Below are 23,092 nucleotides of genomic sequence, written 5' to 3'. Positions count from 1 at the left end.
CTTTAGCCCACTTAAAAACATGAGGCACTGAAGGCAGAGTCCAGCCATAATCCAGTCCAGCCACAGTGAATCTCAGCCAGCTGGCTCATAAAACTGCAGTTCAGAGGTCAGAAAGTCTTGTTAGAAATAAATTAAGGTTATGGAAAGAGGGAGGTAAAGGAGGAGGAAGAAACCAAGCATGAAACATGAACTGCAAGAATGATTTTTCTTTTCTACCAAGCACACACTAATGTGTGCAAAGGAGTAGGGGAGACCTCTTGGAAATTTGCATAATTTTGAGGGAATGTAGAGCAGAGAATATTTTTTCTCTGTCTGTATGCTTTATCACACAAGCCCACTTCAATTATCCTTGGATAGATTTTTATGCTTCACAAACGTGCTTGATATTCAAATAATTTGGTCAACGTTTGAGTAAATACATTTTCCTCCTAGAATCTGCTCCCATTCCCCAAATTAATCCCTGGCTCACGCTGCAGGAAAAGTCACCCAACTCATACAATAGGATTTTTGCTTTCTGAGCTTATGACTGCCAGTTCATTTCAGTTTGGCCAAGTGGCAATTTCCTGCAAGCCATGTGATCAATGCACATCTTCAAATGTATCCATGGTGCTTTGCCTATGGATGCTTTAGCAAAAACAAACAAACAAACAAGCAAACAAACTGTGGAAACACTAATGAAAAGAGAAAAAACATAGGAAAATGTAGTAATTTCCTAAAGGAAAACGATAGTGCTTCTCTGTGGTCAGAGGAAGGAAGGAGGGAAGGGCTCAGTCCCACTCTGTTGCATCACAATGAAACAAGCAATCCAACAAACTGTAAGCAAGGGGTCCTACCAAGTCTCTTCCATAGAAAGCCTAGTGATGGAAAGAAGAATCCATACTTCCTCCTCATCAGAATGAAGATATGGTTGTGGTGTGCCAGCTAAAGAGTTGATTTTTTGCGAATGAGTTGGGAATATGAAAAGCCTGGTGCAAAAGTACTGCCTTAACAAGTCATTCCTCTTGCTCCTGGTGCAGACTGACTGTGGTGTGCCGCTGGGAGGCCAAGGTGCCACAACATGCAAATAATTATCACTCATATAAATAGTGTTTATGTTTCTTTGCACATAGTTTTAAATAAACTGCATTGAGTTTACTGATCCTTCGTACAGTTGCTTTTTTTGGGACCTGCTTTTCCTCTGTTATAATCATTTTATGATAGTTAAACACACTAAAGGCCTTAAAGGTTAGGCCAAGTTCCAAAGACACTGCAAATCTAAGTGAAGTTTGATGAATACTTTGATGAAGTCTAATGATAAGCAGTGACTACTGTGAGTGAATCAAGGCTATTAATTTATATTGAGTTTAGTACAGTACATTGAGTTTAGACCTAATCAGAGGATCCACAGAAGGTACTGGGGGCCAATGCCACTTGTTTTCCTCTCTGTCCTGCTTGCACTGAACTGGATGAGGATCCTGGCAACGCCTTTGTTTCAGTTTGAACTTTCCAGCCCCCACTGGTACCAATTTACATATCAGAAAGCAATTTCTTTGTATTAAAAGGGACATTAAGGCAATGTTGTTGAAATTGTTCTGTGCACTAAAATCTATGTAATTTGTTACTCTTAAGCAATTCTGCTCAACTTCCATTACTACAGACTGACAGCAACAAACCATTCTATCTTCCAGGCCTGTCAAATCAAGTATTTTTTAGAGCACTCTTATAACCTCATTTCTGAAAGTGACTGTGACAAACAGGAGGCTGCATTAGCCTCAGTGTCAATAGCAATCTGATTTTCTTCTCAGAAATTTCATTACCCAGAAATAGATTAGAAAGTGACATGTGTACAGCATAAGAAGTTCAAAACCATTGAGAAATTAAATACTCTTTCCTTTGACAAAGCAGAGCACTTTCTTGTACATGCCCCAGCAGAAGCACTCCCATCCACTGGCACTGCCTTAGTGGTAGCATTAATGCTGCCAGTCCTGCACTTTCTCCTTTTGCCTTGCCAAGCACATTGGATGGTCATGGTGCGTTGCACTGATAGCTTGATCAAGATGACTACAAATTTCTTCCAGAGTCTTTTATTGTAAGATGCAGTTCACAAAGTCACAGAGTGATTGAGGTGGACAGCAACCTTTGGGTCCGTTGGGCCCAGCTCTGCTCCAACATGGACTCCCAGAGCAGGGTGCCCAGCACTGTGTCTAGGGGCATTTGAAGACCCTCAAGGAGCAGACCCCACAGCCTCTGGGCATCCTGTGCTCCATCACCTGCACAGCACAGAATGCTCCTATTATTCAGAGGGAACCTCCTGTGCTCCATTTTGTGCCCATTGCTCCTCATGGCCATCTTCTCCAGGCTGAGCAGTCCCACCTCCCTCAGCCTCTCCTCAAAGGGGAGGTGCTCTATTCCCTCCATCATCTTGGTACCCTCCTTGGTACTCTCTCCATTATGTCCAGTTTGTCTTAGGGGATGGTCTACCTTGATTGGGTCAAGGATTATCTTTGTATTTGACTGCTTTCAAATGCCTTTCTTTTGGGAAGTCTCTGTTTGATATGTGATACAGATCCTTCTGTCCTGCTCAATATCTGCTGCATTTGAAATTTTATCAACAGTGATTTTGTGTCTTAAAGATAATGGAGAAGTGCTAAGCTCCTGCTGATCTTCCTAAGGTCCCATAGATAACAAATCTCTCTGACAAAGAAAATACATTTTGAGCTATTTATGACTCACTTCTTCATTCCCTTAATGTTTTATTAATATTGTATATTGATAATTTCTAATCAAAGTGCCAATATGAGTTTTAACAAAAAAAAAATTGCAATGATCTGTTATATCTTGGCAGTTATGAATCAAGCATATAATCTCCTCAAAGAATGAAATCTCTTTTTGGCAGCTCTCACCTTTCATGACTGTAATTCTACTCTTGTCTTTTATCAGCTTTTTAACTTTTTTTTTTTTTTTCACCTGAAACCACAACTCACTCTCATCTCTCTCACTCTCCACCTCCAACTCAGTTGATGGGAAGTGCTAATCTGCTAGTTTTAAATTTGCCTCTACAACAACTCTCTCTTGGACTTCACAATTTGCTCAGTGGGCTGAAGCTCATTCAACAATCAATACCAGCAAAGTCCCAGCTTCTTTTTTTGTCATCTGTCCTGCCAGCTGTGACTTACTGCTGTGATTCTATGTACTTTGTTTCCTTTATGCATTTCCTTAAAACCCCACTGCTTTACAGTTTTCACATAAAACCATATGGTACAGGACATCCCCTTGGCCAGTTTAGATCAGCTCTCATGGTTCTGTTCCCTGCCAGCTGCTTGCGTCCCCTCAGCCCCTCACTGGCAGAGCAGCACGAGGAGCTGAAACAGCCTTGGCTCTGTGCAGCACTGATTAGCAACAACTGAAGCACTGCTGTGCTATCAACACTGTTTTTCTCCTAAAACCAAAACACAGCATCGTACCAGATACTATGCAGAAAATCACTTTCCATCCAGCTGAAACCAGGACAATTTCCTACAACCGTTCTTTGTGTTCCAGATCATTTATGAAGATGTTGCTGCGTGATCCATATGATTCATATGATCTAAGCCCTGGGGGAGTTACCTGTGGGATTTTGCTGTTAATCCCATGTTTGAGAATGCTGTCTGCCTATTCCAACTTCATTTTTTCCAGACTTTTAATGGTGCTTTGCTCATGTAGTGCCCTTCCTTGTGAATTTGAGACAAAATGCACCTGTTCTGTGCTCCATAGAGACAAGAAATAGGTCAGCTACATGGGCTATTACTCCTGCATTACACAGGCCACGCTTCCTGCAGCAGAACATCACCGTGGGATAGAACAGCAGAGTGTACAAAGCTGGAGATCTTGAAAGATTTGGCATTTAACTGTGTGAATAGAACAAGATAATCATGAGATGCTTATGTCTGCTTGCTGGGGCTCTTCTGGCCCTGTTCTTGAATCTAATCTATCTTGAATCACTTAGTAGAAGAATGTTTAAATGCACATTGAACTCTTGCAGGCTGAGTCTGGTTATGTGTTCGACCAACAGTGGGATGGGTGCCTGGGAAATCGCTGGGGCACCAAAGTTCCCAGTCAGAGAGGTTGTCCTTAATTTTTTCTTGATATGTCCAATTTTCTTCACACAGGTTGACTCACAGTGCATCTGTGGCCTTCTAAGAATGTGGAGAATATGTTCTACGAATGCCTCTCACTAACAAACATAATCATTCGCCTGCAGTGAACAGTGAACAGTTCAGAAGTCTCTGAGTAAGTAATTCCATTATCTGGTGGTGACAGTAGATCATATTTATGAATGAAATCCTATTTGCTGATATGATACCTTCTGTTCCAGTCAGGCTCACGTTCTGATCTAAGAAATTTACTGATGAGCACTAGTACAGAAATAAAGCAATCGTGACTATTAGAAAGTGATCAGATATTTCTCCTGTAAGAATAACATTATTTTAAATAATATAATTATGCAATGAAGACAGGACATTGAATTTTGTGATAATATATATAGGCCTTTGTGTGAGCAATTGGACTTAACTGTGCTGACACCCAAGCAGCGGGCAGATCTCTGCTCCAGCAGCCCTACCTGGCAGGCCTGTGGAGCTGTGCCATGCCTTGTGGGTCAGGGCCCATAGTAGCCCAGCTCATGCGGATGTGCTGGCTTTTAGAGACCACCTAGCATCCCTACTGGAGAACAATTCCTGCCATCTGTGATATGTAAAACCATAGGATAGGTTAGACTGGAAGAGACCTCAAAGCCCGAACAGCCCCAGCCTCCTGCCACGGGCTGGTTGCCACCCAGCAGATCGGGCTGCCCAGCACAGTGCCTTGAACATCTCCAGGGATGGGGTACCCACAGCTCCTCTAGGCACATCTGCTACTTGACCCCAAGTTTTCATCCTTAGAGCCCTCCAGATCCTTATTGCTAAAGTAGCTGACCTCCCTCACTCCAAATGACAGCCAGCTTCTCACTGCTCACCCTTTGGGATGGGAGAAACAAAACTCAGAAGACTTGGCCATTGGCCAGTTGTCCATATGTGTGGTTTGGCCAGCCAAATGGTGGGTGCTTTGTCACCAGCCAAGAGCCTGACTTTGGGTCCCCGTGCCTGATGGGCCACTTGGCTGCTCCCCTTGGCCTCTGGAGGGACCGCATGGCTCCCACTCCCTCAGCAGCTGGGGGCCAAGCCCTCGCCCCATGGACCATATGCTGCACAGATTTTGTCCTAGTTTCTCTCTCTGGTGCTGCCTGATTGCTCTCTGTGAGAAGGCTGGATCTGCTCATGAATTTGTTGTGGTCCTTCTGGCAGAGGTAGGGTAAGATTTAATTTTTAAGAGTCCCATGGGATATATATCCTTGCAGAGGGATGCTAAGAAACAAAATGAAATTCATAATCTACTGCTGACAAACCTATAAGCTTTTCAGTAGAAAATAGCACTGCAGAGACAGTATAAACTTACACCTCCCCACCCCTTTTTTTGTATCCAAGAATTCCACAAAAATGGGCTATTTTTTTTCCTCCTTAATTTATCTTGCTGATTCTGAATAGTGAAAGAGCCTAGATCTTGGGAAGGGAAGGGGGGGGGGAGGAATGTACAAAGGAATAGATGACCCTTCATGAACAAAGCATTTTGTTTTCAGGCAAATATCTGCAGTAAAGAGGAGGAGGGAACTGATACATAGGCAAACTTGTTTCAGCTTGGTATTTTTCATAAGACAGTAGCAGCTCTTAAGCACTGTTGATATGTAAATGATGCTTTGCTGATGGTAAGTGCTATTTACCTTCCTGAAACCAAAGGGTTCTAATGTGAACTCGAGCAAAGAGCATGCATGAACTCCAACTTGGGCTTCAGGGCTGGGGATTTGCTCTGCTGTCAGGCAAGTGCAGGGAGCTCTGGCCGAGCTAAGAAGCAGGAATGTAGAAAAATAAAGTTTTCATTTGTGTGTTGGAAAACAGTCAGTGAGAAATTCCAACCTGCAGCTCCAGCCATTCAAAGGAAAACATTATATAAATATTTTTATCTAACAAGTCTGTAGCAAAAAGAATTCTTAGTTGGTAGTTGAGCCTGTTTAAAATAAACAGAATTTCCCAATGCAGGATGGTTTGTGATCCCTACTACTCAGTACATTGTCCAGAGAAGGTAGCTTCCCCTTATGACACAGCCAGAGGCAGCCAGATGCAAAGCATACGCAGAGTTTTCAAGCTGCAGAAGGCAGGCTGTGTAAAAATGTGTTCTGCAGAGAGAGAGGAGTTCAGATTCTAAGAGGCTGCAGACATGAAGGATTTACTGCACTGACCTTCACCTCGTGATGCACCTGGCAGCTATGAACGCTGTGTGGGTGAATGGGCTAATTGTTTCCCCAAGGGAGGGCAATGCAAACACCTGGCTAAGGAGAAACATGGGGAAATGCCAGGGCTCAGCCCTGCCCAGCATGGGGTGGTTTTCTCCTCAGCTGCTCTGAGCACATGAAACAAATTTCCATCTTGAAACTTTCTCCTGGCTGTTGAGAGGGCAAGGTGGCTGTTGTCTCTGTAACCTTTGCTGATGAAAGCATTCAGCCAGTGCATGCTCTTCTTCACAGCTTTAGCTTTTCATATCCTGTCTTGGAAACTGCTTTGGGAATATCTGAAAAGTCACAGTTTTTCATTCCTTTATGACAAGCTGTTTTTTATTTTCAACTCCAAAAAGATCTTTTTGCATGAACAATTTGCTCAGCATCTACCACTGCCAGGTGGTTCTGAGGAGGCTACCTTCAATAGAAAGCTATAGGGTAAGTGGGTGTAATAATCCTACAACTGCTGAAAGTAAATTAAATTAACTCCTAGTTGACACTGTGTGATATGCTGGGAAGGAGTCTGCACTAATTTCTCCTTCTCATTTTCCCCTGACTGCTGTTGGGGAATGGAGGTTAGATTGTGTGGGTCCTTGGTTAGTTCTAGGAAAGCAATTTTGGGGCTCTTCTTGGGCTTTTGATGAATACCGCACATCAAAGGCTCTCTTGTGATCCCAAGTTTTGAAAGGGCACTGAAGCTGTGAGTTCTGCTTCATAACAGCAGTTCAAAGCAGGGATCAAAAATGATGCCATGGATTTGATTTCATTCCAAAAAAAGACCACTAGAACATGGAGCCTGAAGAGATCTCAGTTTTTTCACTTAGAGGGTGGTGATGCACTGGAGCAGGTTGCCCAAGGAGGTTGTGGATGCCCCATCCCTGGGGGCATTCAAGGCCAGGCTGGATGTGGCTCTGGGCAGCCTGGTCTGCTGGTTGGTGACCCTGCACACAGCAGGGGGGTTGAAACTGGATGATCACTGTGGTCCTTTTTAATCCATTCTATGATTCTATGCTTTTTGGTCCACTGTCCTGCTCCAAGGCAGGATCAGCTCTGCTCAACAGAGTACTGCCAAACATTTGAAAAGATTATTTGGGGCCAATTCTGCCCAATAAGGAACCAGACTTGGTTTGGATATACCACTGCCGATGTACAAGTTTAAAGTACATCTTAACTATCCACACTTCAGCACGGTACGGTGAGAAACTGCTTTGGCAACCATCTCACTTGTTAAGGCAGAATGGTTACTTTGCTGTTGGGTTCAGATAAGGGCCCTCAGGTTGGTATTAATTTCCCAAGCAGCATTTTTAGCGGTTTGTGCAAACACTATGCCCTAGGGTGAGCAATGCTGACATGAATATAAATGTTCTGTGGAGGACTCTGGATGTTGTCACTAAAATGCTGCTGCTCAGACCTGAGCTGTGACCTTCATGTCCAGGAGGTGCCCAGTGATGTCTGCTGCAGTGGCTGTGAAGCTACCCTGGAGTTGGCCTTTCAGGGGTGATCTGTGTCAGACAGAGCCTGGAAGCAAAGTCTGCTTCCAGCTGCCTCTGTTTCACCTTGCCCCCATTTACATCTATCTCATTTCTGTCCCTCCCTTTATAGTATAATATTGCAGGTCAGCTGGCAAGACTTCAGATATTTCTTTAAGGAAATGAAATATGTAGAACTAGAGAATCACAGAGGTTGGAAAAGACCTTGAAGACCTTGACCTCTAGTCCAGCCTCCACCTCATCCCTACCCTGCCCACTGACCACATCCCTCAGTGCCACATCTCCATGGCTCTTGAACACTTCCAGGGATGGTGACTCCACCACTTCCCTGGGCAGCCTGTGCCAGTGCCTCACCAGTTTTCTGAGAAGAAATGTTACCTAATATCCAACCTGAACCTCCGCAGGTGCAACTTAAAGCCATCATCTCTTGTCCTATCTCTGTTTCCTGGTAAAAGAGGCCAATCCTCATCTCCTCACAACCTCCTTTCAGGTAGTTGTAGAGAGTTGTAAGGTCTCCTGAGGCTCCTCTTCTTCAGACTGAACAATCTCAGTTCCCTCAGCTGCTCCCCATAAGACTTGTGTTCCAGATCCCTCACAGCCTTGTTGCCCTTCTCTGGACATGCTCCAGAACTTCCGTACGTTCCTTATAAAGCATTGAATGTAAAGCCATGAGTGCAAAACCCCCTAGAAAGGATGCCAACTTATCACTGCACTGCTCAGAAAACAGTAGCATTCATATCACTGTGCTGCTGTGTCTGCTGTCTGGCTCTCGGAGATGTTCTTGTGGAAATGGAAGTGGATCTCCCCAGCGGCACATGGCTGCTTCTCCAGGCAGTGTTCCACCACCCTCCAGCACAGGAGCACCCAGCATGTAACCCTTGTGCTCTGGAAATCAGGCTGCTCTCAAAGCAGCTGCATGCTTTCATCTGAGACGGTATGTGTGATTGATAATCTATGGCTTAAGGAGTCACACTAATGACTTATGATTCATCTCTGATGTATATGGAAGCACTCACACCCATGCAATGATGGGCTGGCTCGGTGACTCATGCATGATTGAATGTGTGTGCTATGTTCCCATGTGTGTCACTCAGCAAAACCCCAGGCTGTACCAACGTACCAAAGGGTCCCCACACCTGCAGCAGGAGCAGAGAGGTGGGGTGTCCTTGCCAGCACCCTGACCCTTGGCTTCGTTATGCCGGTAAGGGCTGCAGGCACAGCCTCATGGGGTTCTGATGTTGCAGTTACTCTTCTCCAACAAACAATCACTATGGCAACCTCGCTGTGTTGTATAATGTCTTCCTATTTATTCTAACGCACAAACTGCGACTGCTTCAAACACATTCTTAAGCCATTAGAGACTTTAGAAGAGAAAGAGTGGGCAGCAGCCGGTGCAGAGAAACGTGACCAGCCCAGAGCATGGTCTGAGCCTTGAAAGCCTTTGTTTACATGCAAGTTTCATATCCAAACTGTAGCCAGGAAATTGTTTTTGTGGATGCTGTGGCTTTCTGTCCAGATAGGTGGGCAGGTATGTGGTGCCACATATGGGGAGGCAGAACGCTGAGCTGTCAGCCTCCCTCATGGATACTGCACTATGCCAGGGCCAGGGCAGGTGGGTCTGCTGAAGTGAAACAGAATGCATTGCAGTTAAAAGAAATTAGTTCAGCAGGAGGGCTGAACTAAGGACAAAACAAAACAAACAGGAGAGAGCATGACTGCATCTCCCATGACCTACAGGGTTTGCTGCTAGACAGAGCCCCAGCTGCCCAGGGCCCAACAGGCTGCCAAGATGTCTGCATCCCCCCTTGTTTTTTATGGGCCTAAAATGATCAGAATCGTTCCTTCATAGAATCACAGAATCATAGGATCACAGTGTGGTTGAGTTGGAAGGGAGCTCACAGCCCACCCAGCCCCAATCCCTGCTCTGGGCTGTTGGCTACCCACCAGATCAGGCTGCCCAGGGTCCATCCAACCCAGCCTTGAGCACATCCAGGTATGGGCTGTCCATCACTAAGGTGCTTGGTGGTGCTTTTTTCAGCTGCTTATTGTTTTTATGACATTCTTGTATGGGAATCTGAAGGAAGGATTCACCACAAGAATTTTCTGCAAATGGAACTCCTGAAGAGGCACCACTTACATGGTGCCTGCTTACATCCTGAATCACCAGCTTTCAGCCTTCATTTTCTGCTTGAAAGAACTGTTTGTGATGGGAGAAATGGTAACTGTGGTATTTATCAAAGACCAGTGTTTCCTCAGTGCTTAGAGGTTCCTGCCCTGCCTTATCTCCTGGTACCATCTAAGTAATAGCCCTGGAAAGGGACATCTCACATCAGCTTCTGATCCAGCATTGACTGAAAACTGATCTTTTCCAGCCTGGCCAGCCTGCAAATCTCTAGATCTCAAATCTCTTTCTGGGCCTGCCGCACAGGATGAATTAGGCAAAAGAATTTGTATTGCCTATGCCTGACCTTCCTTGTATGCAAAGTGAGGATAAGAGAAATTAATTTGTTGGGGCTTATGAGATTTGTTATAATCATCCTTTGAGATCTGACTAACAGGTCGAAGTTCAAGCATTTACTGCTTTTTAGCTCAGGTTGCTCTTTGTGAGTACAGCTGCAGTACTGTGCTGGGAAGCTGTTTGCGAGGGCTGGTGGACATCCCTGGATGTGCCCTGGTAGGAAGTGAGGAGCTATTGAAGGAAGCTGCTCACAGCACATGGGGAAGAGGCTTTCCTGCAGAGGTGACTCAGCCCCAGGGCAAAGGGTGGCTGCATCCACAAATAACCAGCCCCCAAAACAGGCCCTCACTATGATGCGCAGAGCAGCACCACCTGAGAAGGCAGAGGACTCATCTCTGAGTTTCTTCTCCTCTTTAATCACCCCACTGGTTTCTTACCTGCACTGAATTCCACTAGACCTCTGTTAGTGTTTTTGGAGCACCCATTAACCTGGCCTTTGGAAAAACACCCTGCCCATCTTCATCTCTGGGTTCCCAGGCAGTTCAGAGCAAACCCATGAAAGAATTTAACCCCAAGTGCCAATTTCTATCTCCTCCTGTTTTTAATGTGAATTGATAAACATGTGTTTGCTCCCAGGTTCAAGCAGTTCTCACTAATCACACTCTTATGTTTAGGATGATTATACCCAACTCAGAATATCCTGCTCTGTGTTGTTCTTTGAATAATGTCAATAACAAGCATTTGTTCTTTAGTTTTCTATAACATAATTGCTGCTGGAGGGCAATAGTAAGTGAGGGTAGGCATAACAGAAATATTATCTGGAGTGATTAATCCCTAACAAATTAAAAGCAAAATTTCAACTACTGTTGAATGGAGAAGCAGATACCCTTAAAATCCAGATATTTTCTGTAGAGAAGGGTAGCAGCGTTACAAAGCTGGCATTTCAGTTATCCTTTACAAGGGGAAATGGAGTAGAATCACGGAATCACAGAATCATTGAGATTGGAAAAGAACTGTAAAATCATCTAGTCCAACCACCGTGCCCACTGACCACATCCCTCTGCTCCACATCTCCACAGTTCTTGAACACCTCCAGGGATGGTGACTCTACCACCTCCCTGGCAGCCTGTGCCAGCGCCTCACCACTCTTTCTGAGAAAAAATGTCTCCTAATATTCATCTTAAACCTCCCCTAGCACAATTTAAGGTCGTTCCCTCTCATCTTATCACAGTTACCTGAGAAAAAAGTGTGACTACCACCTCACTACAACCTCCTTTCAAGGAGCTGTGGAATGATGAGGTCTCCCCTGAGCCTTTTGTAATAGTAATAATACTCGGGACTGCCACCAGCATGAGATTATGGGAGGTGGGGAGAGTCAGACCTAATCTTTCATGCAGAGAACCTGGCATTTTACCTGTATCTGTCCAGTGAAGGAAAGAAGAAAGAAAAGGAAGGAAGGAAATCTTCAGACAAGAGAAAGCAGGGCCCAACTCAGCCCAAAAGAGTCCCCACCTCAATCTCTCCTGCAGCTGTGTCCTCACTCAGCATCCTCTGCAGGACTGAGCTATGCTCAGGTGAACCTGAGCTCTGATCCAAGCCACAACAGCTTCACAAGCCATAACAGCACAACATTTACAAAAGCTTACAAACATGACAAAATCTCATAAAAAATGGCAGAAAAGCTGATCAGCCCAGCCAGTGGGGTTTACACCATGCAGCTGCTTATGGACAGTTGTCTCTCATCTGATGTCTAATCATAGCAATTGCCTGCTGCACTGCAAATGCCCATTTAGAAAGGGACTGTAAGAGATGATTTCAGCATCAGATTAAGTGTAAACATGCTTTGCACACATTATCGTTTTGTAAGTAGTTAAGTAGAGAAAAACACATACCAAATATTTCCAGGCATCTTTCAAGTGAAGGCCTGTGCGCTTTGAATTTTCCTGGAGATAATTTCATGAGCATCCCATTTTAACAAGGCATTTATCTGAGGGACATGTTTAGTGGACATAGTGGGGATGGGTTGACAGTTGCACTAGGTGATCTTGGCGGTCTTTTCCAACAGTAATGATTCTATGATTATCAATATAATAGGGAATAGCTAGTAATGACCTCAGTGAAAAAAAGATTGGCTTTGGTACTGCTCAGAGTTTAATGTTGAAACACATCTCTGCCTGACCCACGTGATAAGTTTTGAACTCTTCCCTGACCTAGGATTGGTGGATTGTATTCTTGCCATTGATTTGACTTTTGTTTTGGTCATGCTTTCAGAGGGCCAGACAAGAGCCTTTCCTAACTTTCTTTAAGACAGATGCACCCTCATTGGATGGGAAGTGCTTGGTCTGAGATATCATTAGCTCATCCCATGTCTCATGCTGAGATGATTCCATAATGCAGTAGATAAAGTTAGATGGGGGACCAGAGAATGAACTGGAGAAGCCCAGTTGCTTGATTGGGGCACAATAAAGCAAGGATGGAGCCAGCCCTCATGCTGGAAATCCAGACAGCACCTTTGATTTCAGCAGTCTTATGTCAAATTCAAATAGCCAAAGCAGGTCTGCAGGTTGCTGCTGGAGGGCTTGTATGGACTGTGGGTGCTTACAACTCCATTGCAAGGTCTCAATAACTGCCCTGAAGAGGTCTGGCAGCAAAGCCCTGCAGGAGGCCACAGTCCATTCAGCGATGGTTTTGCAGATAAAAGCCCCTGCAAAATAAAAAGTTAACTGTTCCATCACTGGCAATTCTTGAAATACAAGGGGGAAGGGTCAAGTAAAGACCCTTCTGAGCTGCTTCTCCAAAACAATGTTAATCACACTGTAAAGCCACTCCTAGCCTGGGATCAGTTTTCCACACTTTAGTAACTGCTCTCCTACCGTGGTCAAATATGGGATTTTCCAAGCAGTGCAGCAGCATTGTGCTTTCTCAGGAATTTCTGACAAGTAAGCTCAAAAGGGGTGAGGCCACATTCCCAGATAAACAATAGGATTGTGGAGCAAAATGGTTTGTGGAGGAGATACCATCAGTCTGGGTTAGTCTGCCTTGAATCCTATGCACCGAGAGCTGTGACCTGTTGGGGTTTTCCTGGCACTACCACAGGGTAACAGCATGGCTGAGGTGGGCAGAAACCCCTGGGTCCATCAGGCTCAGCCCCTGCTCCAGCAAGGACACCCAGAGCAGGGTGCCCAGCACCACATCTAGGCAGCCTTTGGAGATCTCTTTCTGTAGACTCCATGTATTTTTCTTAGCTTCAGTACCTCAAAAATAAAGTCAGCCCAAAGGGGGTGAATGCCCACCTTTGGGAAGAGACTGCAGTGCAAATTTCTGTCATATCAGACACCAGAGAACACACAGCGAGGCTGGTTGTGGAGAAGGCCACCCAAAGGAGAGCCCTGTGCAGCATCTTCCCAGAGCTGGGAATACATTCAATACATGCTCATCTCACACCAAAGTTACTCTGAACTTACCCTGAGAAACCTCTAGGATCTAACCCAAAGATCTCAACTCCTTTTCCTATGAAGTTTTTCATTTTGTTTCAATAAGTTTTCTCTGTATTTGTCAGAAAAGCTCAGATCCCAGACTCAGCTGACTGCAAACAGAATAATTCCTGGAAGTATCACTTCAAATTGCACATTCTAAAAGCTGTTCTTGGAAACATATAATTCTGATATTGTGAAACTGTGAGGCATACAGGGCTCTGCATATACAGTGATGTTCATGCTGGAAATTTACCAGATGTCTTGTTATGAATGGTGCGTAGCATGCTATGGGGGGGGGGGGGGGGGTGAAAGAAGAATGAAATCCTCTGATATTTCAAAAGCAGAGAAAGAACAAAAGCATGATATAATCACACAAACAATTCTGACATCACACTTTGCTCATCTACTGACATAAAATGTATTCAGCACAAATTTCCTTCTCTTCTGGCTGGTGCTCCGCCCATGGGCCAGCTCTGACTTTATAAATTGCAGTCACCAACCCTTGTCATGCAGATTGAATGAAGTGACAAATTTTTAGTCTCCCAGCTTTCCAAAGCTCTTGCATCAATGACACATATGGTAAGGCCAGTCCCTAGGACAGCAGTGCATTTACCTGCAGCTTAGCCTCTGTCCCTAGTATTTTTGCAGTTATGAGAAGAAGATGAGGTTTAGATAAGCACCAAATATGTGCTAAAATCAGTAAGCACCATGATTTGCAAACAAACACAACATTAATACCTAGCAGTTGTTTGAAAGGAAATAGTTCTGAGCAGCTTTTACCCAAACCCTCTTTATAACTACTCTGCAGCAGCAGTTTACACAAAATGCATACTGATTCTGTACTTGCAAAGCTTTGACAGCATCCTAGGAGGGGAACCAGATATCTCTGCATCTCCACAAGCCAAGAATGTGGATTTTCTTGCTGTTCATCCCCAATTCTCCCACATTATCTCGTGACTCAGCTGCCTGATGCAAAGGATTGTAATTACAGCTTTGCTGATGAACTATGCCAATTTGTGTGCCGCGGTTTCTAGGGCTTCATATGCAATTTTGATAAACGTTTGTATTTTGCAAATTCACTTTTGTAAATATGTATAGGCACTGTTCTGTCCTGTTTTGGTCGACAGCAAACTGTACATGAGTCAACAGTGTGCCCAGGCAGGAATGACAGCTGGACTGAAGGCTGTCTTTAAGGGTTTCTTCCCTTTGGGATATTCTATAACTCTGTGATTCCATTTCATGGGTTTTCCTGCAGATAAACCCCAGCTGCCTGAACATGAAAGTCACAAGGAAGCCAGGGCACAAACCAGAAAGAGGCCCCAACCAAGACTCAGTTCTCCTCTTAAAAACACTCTGTTGTTTGCTTAGTATAGCCAACAACCTCGAGGCAGAGAGGATCTCCACGCAGCCACCTCTGGACACCTCCTGGCTCCTAGCAGCTCACTGGAAGCAGCCCCATCCAGGTGCTGCCCACCATGGGCTTCCTGCTGCACCCACAAAGCCATAAGCAGACAGGAGAGGGAGGTTCCTCCTGCTTGTGCCTGCAATCAAAATAACTTCCCTCAGACCATGCCAGCTCAGCAGGAGGAAAGGCCTGGGGGCCTGAAATGGTTTCTGCTTCCTGTTTTTCCTCTTTGCAGGGTAAATGAGGTTCTGAAGTCTCCAGATACAGCCCTGAACCAAAGCCATCCTTGAACTTTTGGGAAGTTTGGGTTCAGCTCTGGATGCAGACATTGCAGCTTTGGTGCATTGTTATCTATATTTATCCCCACGAGGCACAGCAGTGGTACCTGTGAGCTAATGCTACGTGTTGCACAGGCAGGAGGGATCACAGCTTGCCAACAACTTGTGCAATTATTACTTTTGCTATTGTTTGCCCTTGTGCATTATATAAACAAGTGTGTATGTGCACATGAGGTCTGTCACTGGCAAGCAGCAGCTTTGCCATTGGGTGTGCTAAGGAAGGAGCAGCTCCCTCCTGCCTCCTCTCTCTGATGCTGCTTCTGGCACAGGTGAGATACCAGTGATACATTTTAGCATCCAAACAAGTCCTTTGCCCTGAAAATCTTGTGTTTACTGAACTCCCATAAGTCTTTTGTCTCTAGTTTTAGGTGGTTGATTTAGAGGATACAAGTCTTTATAATGGTGTAAATCAGATTTAGCAGCCTGGTTTGAGACATTGGACAAAACTAGGAGGTTTTCTGTATTTGCCATTTTCCCAAGCAATGCCGCAAGTCTGATCCTTCAGTCATGTACTGTAGCTTCCCAGACAAAATTCCCATGGCTTTCAGTTAGCCTTTTGCTCCCAGTGATCATTAAATACTGATTATGGAAACATCAATGAAGAAATCAAATCACTGTAATTATCCCCAGAACCTCATGGAATAGGACCTCACTGATGAACCCACCCTCATTTTTCAAGCACTTTAGCCTGAGATTGCATTTTTTTTTTATTAGAAATTGAGGCCCCAGTAGCCCTTTTTATTTTGCTTTACTTTATTTTGTTTTATGAAGCGGCTGTGGGCTGAAGTGGTGAGGTTTGTGTATTTGCACTGCTAAGCAATCGCTACCACCTGTGCCATTGGGTGCACTCACATTTGTCCCATCGGGTGCTGCTGACGAGGAACATGAGACCCACAGAGTGGTGTGGGGCCTCCTGCTCACTGAGTCCACAGGTGCAATCTCAGCAGCATTAAAGCAATGGCAATGCTCAGGTCTTCACAGCACGTTCCTGCTGAGAAACATTGTCCTGAACTAAAAGGAAGTGGGGAGCTGGAGACACCATCCATGGCCCCTCTGAGTAAGAAGGGCTTTCTACCTATTAAAGCACAAGTATCATCCCATTAAAGCAGAAGAGATTTCCTCCATCCACTAATGTGCTATTACTTATTAATGTAAAAACACCACTATTCTGTTTAGTGAGTTATATGTCTTCCTGCAACCTGTTTTTATCTGTCTCACAGGGTTTTCATGCACTCTATGTTCTGTTGCCTGGGACCAAAGCTGATGCTGAAGGCGCAGTCGTGAGCAGTGCAACCCACAGGTGAGCACCGTGCTGCAGGGCAGGGCCGTGCAGGGCCAGGTCTGGACATCTCACCAATGCAACATGGATGAACCATGGAACCTGCACAGAGGACAACCAAAAATCACTTCTGGAAGCCTTAGGACAAAATATTTAGATCTTCCTCTCTTTTCACTGCACGCCCCATGTTGGTGTTGGACGTCCTTAGACAAACTACTGCTTTGGACATTGTGCAGAGGGACATGGTTTAATGAGAACTATTGGTGATAGGTGGATGGTTGGACTGGATGATCTTGTAGGTCTTTTCCAACCTTGGTGTTTCTGTGATTCTGTGCTGGTGAGCCCGTGCAGTGACCAAAGGCTCAGGAGATGGATGCTGTTCTCCATCCATGGCTCAACAGCTGCTGCAATCCAGGCTGATCCTCTCAGTCACTTACTCATCTCTATTAATTTCAACTCAAATGTCAGCTCTCCTCCCACTAAACATGCATGTTCTGGGCTGTTCCTATACATCCCATTATATCTCTTGCCAGCATAAGGCAAGCAAAAGGAGTTTATGCATAAATGCAGACGGAGACATAAACATAAATACAGAAGCAGCAAAAAAAGTGAATATACTCAAGAAAAGGTATTTAGATATAATTATCTATCTTAACTGCACTCTGGTGCAAGGTGACATTTCCTCCTGGTCACAGGCTGGACCAAGGTCTGAGCAACCTGATTGAGCTGTAGATGTCCCTGTTCATTGCAGGGGAGTTGGATTAAATGGCCTTTAAAGGTCCTTTCCAACTCAAATGATTTTACGATTCTAAAGAAGGGGTAGGAGGGGCTCTTTTTTCTTGTGCTTTGCGTGTTTACATGTGCTCATTTGGTATTCTGATTAATTACCCCTTGTGAAAAGGGGCTCATCCTCCCATCGTTACTGGATCTAATAGCATCGGAAACAGAGAAGCTGCCTTCTGTGTAAGGGCATTAGGCAAGTGGATAATGGCTTTTAGCTTTCTGTTTCCCACATGCCCTGTCCCTGTGGGGTTGTCATGAATCGTGTTCTCCAGAGCTGCTATCAGGCCAATCCTTGCCGTCAGATGCGTGCAGTGCTCAAAAGCAATCCCCTTCCCCTCCCATAAATGCGCACCTCTGCTTGGCTGCCTTCCAGCCTCAGGGAAGTTTAGCAAAAACTGAAAATAGCTGCTGAAGAATTCTGTGGGGCACTTCAGAAAGTTCATCATTACATTGATACATCCTCCTATAATGATGTATTCCTCCATGTGAATGATGCTAGCATCACTCTTCTTCGGACTTTTGGAATAAGTCTGTTCAAACAATCCTGCTCAGCTCTGGTAAAAATGGGGAAAAGTCAGGAAGGTTTCAATATTTGCACTGCTCATTGCAGAAAATGGTGTGAGGAGGTGGCCAGAGGAACTCTCTCCTGGTGCCAGGGAGCACAGAAACCCTGCTGCCGTGGAGGGCCAGCCTGATCCTGCAGATAGGAGTCTGCAGGGAAGCACGTGTGTGTGCCAAGAGCCTGTGAGATGGAGAGAATGGTCTGGTAAAGAGAGCAGGAGGTGGTAGCCACCATATTCTGCCCGTGACAACCGTATTGCGTCTCTGAGGGGGAATTGCTTGAGTGACAGTCATGTCTGGAGCACAGCATTTTGGCAGCCATGCCATGCATTAGAGCAGATGCTGTGTCCATTCCATGCTTGCCCTTACCTGTGATACTGGAAGGAGCTGCTCGTGCCCTGATGTAGGTGCACACAAAGGTTAAATGGAAACAGCTTGCTGAGGAATGGGAGTTTGTCCCTGATGTGCCATAGGAACATAGCAGCCTCCAGCCTCTCCTTTGCCTCTGCAGATTTGCTGTTTGTTTTCTGTTCTCCTCCAAACTTTTTCCACAGTCCTATTTCAACAACTGCGATTCCAAATTAACCAGGTTTTTGTCCTGTAAGTGCTCCTCGTTATTCCATAGCGATCATAATCATTCACCTCACAAAGGTGATGCGAGGGTTAATTAGCCTGAACATGCCATTTATTTTGGAAATGGACAATATAAGAGCTAAATATCATTAACTGGAGTAATTGGAATGAGGCACCACTCTAGTAATTGGAACAAGGTACCAATTTCTTTCAAGAAACCAAGATAAACTGGATGATTTCTTGATCTATTGGCTGTGACTGCAGCAGAATTGGGATCCATGGTGGCAGTGCACTGCTGTGGCAGGAGCTCTACAGCCACATGTGGATGCTTCTGCCACCTCCCAGCTGGGTGCCACGGATTTCTAGAGGGCTGGAAATGGAGAAGACAACTGGCATCTGCTCCTTTCATGGTGCAGTGTTCCTAAAGTCCTCGCCAAGACAGAGCCATTTTCCTTTACCTACTCACTATTGAAGTGATTCTGCTGAAATAGTTCATTTAGAAATCTAGTTTCCCCACTACTACTGTAAATGTTGAAGCTCCCCATTCCCACAGGTCTTCTCCATCAGCCTGAGCAGGCTGCAGCTGGCACAGGTGGGCTTCCCTTCCACCTGGGCTGATATTGCTAGCACACCTGGGACAGGATGCCACCTTTGTGCATTGTGCCCTGTGTATAATCAATGAATGTAAAGATGCTATAATTATGAAATAAACCAGAGTTTGGCTAAGCAGGTTATAATAACAAAAAGAGAATAGATAGAATGCTTACCTGTGCCCTGGACTCACTGCAAAACCCCAGAGGAGGGATCTCCAGAAGATTCCCCACTGGCAGTCAGCTCTTACATGGGTCTAGGAGAGGTGCAGCCGGGCTCCACCTCTTCCTGCAGCACAGGTGAGTTGCCTCCACCTGTGCTCCCTTGGCTGACTCAGTGCTCGCCTCAGGTGATCAATCAGAGGTTCAGGCTGTGACTCAGCAGTTCCCATACACCCTGCAATGGCTGCATGGAGTCATAGGAACCAAATCACAAATCCTCTTGAATGGAGACAGAAATACCCGTTTCATGCTGTTTTTAAAATGTTCAGTCATCAAATGACTCCTTTCCCAGTTCCTTCCTCTCTTTGGGTGATTTTCAGGCAGAGTACACTATGCTGTAAACAACATGTTTTTCGGCATCAGCTGACTCCATAAATGGTTGTTCTGGCTGTACTCTGGCAGGTTTTATTGTGTAATTAGGCTGACAATGTGCTACTGCTCTGCCCCAGACCTTCCAAATTCCTCTAACAGAATTTACACATCTGAAAATAAAATAAAATAAACAACAAAACAAAACTAAAAACCTGAGGAAGTGTTTTCTGTACTGGAAATGTTGATTCATTGACATGCCTCAGTTTGCAAGGTCACTCTCTGAACACTGCAGCCTTGGTCAGCTGCTGCTCGAGCATCTCATAAGCCATTTACCTGACCTTGAAGGTCTTTTCGTGCATGCCCAAGTGCTGAGGGCTGTCACTCAGCAAGACCAATGTGCAACACAGCCTCCCCTTTCCAGCCTGAGCAGGGATACGGCTGCTTTGCACCCCTTAGTCCTCAATGTGCCACAAAGACAGAGATGAGCTAAAGGATGCTGGTGTGTGGGCATCTCAACATGAGTACACCGGCTGGGTCTTTCCTCCTCTTTGTGTCCAGATGTCAGCTATTGTAGCTGAGGGCTGCTTCACCCATCTGGAGCATAAAGCCCAGAGGCACTTTATTTCAGCATGGCCATTCCCTACTGGCACTTGAACATGTGTCTGTGCTTGGGGGATGAGTGCTTTTAGCTGCACTGCTGCAGTCAGGGTTCCACCAACCTCGGGTATTGCTGGAAAGGTCCAGCATGAAACAGGAAGTTATGCCTACCTTTCCTCAGCAATAGGTGCTAGAATGACCATCACAGAAAACTAAAATTTCTTTTAAAAATGGAGAAAAGTTTTCACCTTGCAGAACGTTTCTCCTACCTGTTGCCAGTGCAGGAAAAGTAGCACAGAGGAAGATAGAGACCTCCTCACCTGCAAGGGAGAGCAGACCTGGCATTAGTCTTTCCAATAGTAACTTTGTCTGAGGAGAGGAAACTGTTGGATATCTTTGTCACCATTAAAGTGATCAAGCTGCTTCTCTTTTCTTAAAGAGCATCTCAGTCTCTCTCAGCAGCCTGTGGATGTGCAGGTCTGTGCACAGCACCCATCATCTTCCTCACTGGGAGCGGCGGGGTGGGCAGAAGGATGCTCCAGAGTCTGAAGCTGGGATGTCCCCACGGATCAGTGCTTGCCACTGAGCTCCTGGGGGATGGGGGCACCTGGCAATGCCAGCAAATCCCCTTTGATGGAGAACGAAGTGCCTTTAAAGGTAGAAAACAAATCCACAGGCAAAGCACAACATCACGTCCTGTGAGATTCCGACTTAGCTGTTGACTTAATCATGACTTCAGGATGGGAACAGATCTACTAAGAAACAGCTTATTGCCTGTTATTGCTGCTTCCCCACACACCTTGGGTGATGATCTTTCCTGACACTTTATTCTGGTGTTTACCTGCACGTATGCACAGATCTCACTGCAGCATCCCAACCACTTCTGGTAGGCACAAACCTGGGGGCTGCAGAAACATCCAGCAGCACCTGGAGCAGCCCAGCACCTTGTAACATTTCCTGATCCCATGAAATGAGACACGGAAGGGAGGTACCGAGCTTTACCGGGGAAAAATTGGCACAAAACCACTGCTCAGAGCTGAATCTGAAAACCCAGCCATTTTTCAGCTCAAGTCAGTGGGAGTTGATACTTAGATAGGAACAGAAAATTACCAACGAAAACATGCTGTTGAAAAGAAGCTGGAAAAAGAGAAAGTCATAACATTTTATTCAGGCAATTACTTCTACTTCTTTGAAATACTTCTACGAAAACATGCAGAAAACTAAACTAGCTAAACTAGACTGTAACTGTTCTTCAAAATTCCGTTCTTTTAGTAAACCTATTTAAGATGTGATCACCATTACTTTTCCTGTGAAGGCACAGTAGCTGTTACATGCGTGTTCCACCTTTTGCAGTGTATTTTTTCCCAAAATGACAAATGAATCTGAACGTGTGCACGCAGCTATTCCCCTGCAGGTGTTAATGGTCATCATTAGGAAGGGTCCTCCAGCTGCAGCTGATCAATGCTTGATGGGTTGGTCCAAACCAGCAGAAGGGGTACCAACTGTCTTTAGGAATTAAAACCAGCTGCCAACAAGGATCTAATGAAGGTATTAGGCCACCTGGCTAGAGCAGAGAGAAATCTTGCAGATTTGGTTGGAAAAGAAATGCTACTGAAAGCTACATCATCTGTGGCTTCCCAGTATGCAGCTGGGGCTTCATGTGAGCCTGAGATGGGGGATGTAGAAGCTGCACCTCTTCAGATGTTACTATGTGCTGCAGTGTTTCACTGCTGTGCATTTTTCTGTTCCTCTACAAATCCTGCAGTACTGGCCTTTGGGTAACCAGGTAACTGCTGCACCGGAGTTTCTGAACTGCTGTGTTGGAAATATTCCAAAAGGAGCCTTTCTGCAGTTCAGACCATGGATTGTAATGCTTACTGCACAGTGCAATGCTTATTGGCACTGCTGAGGGGTGAGCTGAGCAGCTTACCTGTGCCTCTTTCACACTCAGGTGATGGTCTGTCAGAGCCCATGCCAGTGACGCTGCATCCCACTGCACCGCACTGCACTTCATGCCCGAGTGTATTGATGCTGCTGTTAGCATCAACCAAACTCCCTGCTGTGCTGCCTTGTGCTGGCTTCCACTGGCTCCCAAAGGAGATGCAATGTCCCCAGGGGGTCGTGCTGTGTCCTCACCTTCTTCACTATTGTGTAATGTTTATTATAGGGCTGTTTTTTTCCTTCAGTAAAAGCCAAAGTTTGCAGTTGTGCTCAGCAACAAATGAGAATTTTTTCATGGTGATTTTCCTCTTCCTTCTGAGGACTGCCTGTCCCCCCCTTGTTCCCCTGCACACAGGGACAGGCTCCTGAGCCTTACCAAAAGGTAAGGCTTCAGCTTTGCTTTTGGCTGCCCTGCTCAGTAGCCATGGAAACGAGGATGACTTTGCCATCCTTTCCTAGGGAGGGCTCGGCACTCGCTGCCATGTGTTCTGTTCTGCACAAATCTGGCAAAATGGATCCACAAAGGCATGAACCCTCTCCTTTCCAACAAGGAAAGAATGCATACTGCACGCTGATGTATTGTGGTGTTTGGTAGAGCTGAGTACAACAGAAGTGATGCCGTGTTAAACACCTCCCCATCCTTTCCTCTCTATTCACTGAAAGCAAAATCAATTTGCAAGGAATTTTCTTCTACACTGCTTCTCCAAGCAGGATTTTGCACGCACCGTACTCCTTTCCCTGC

This window comes from Centrocercus urophasianus, unplaced genomic scaffold, assembly GCF_019232065.1.
Source record: "Centrocercus urophasianus isolate 14NV4802_14NV808 unplaced genomic scaffold, USGS_Curo_1.0 seq_10, whole genome shotgun sequence".
NCBI lineage: Eukaryota > Metazoa > Chordata > Aves > Galliformes > Phasianidae > Centrocercus > Centrocercus urophasianus.
The sequence above is the reverse complement of the archived record's forward strand: the minus strand, read 5'-3'. Positions refer to the sequence as shown.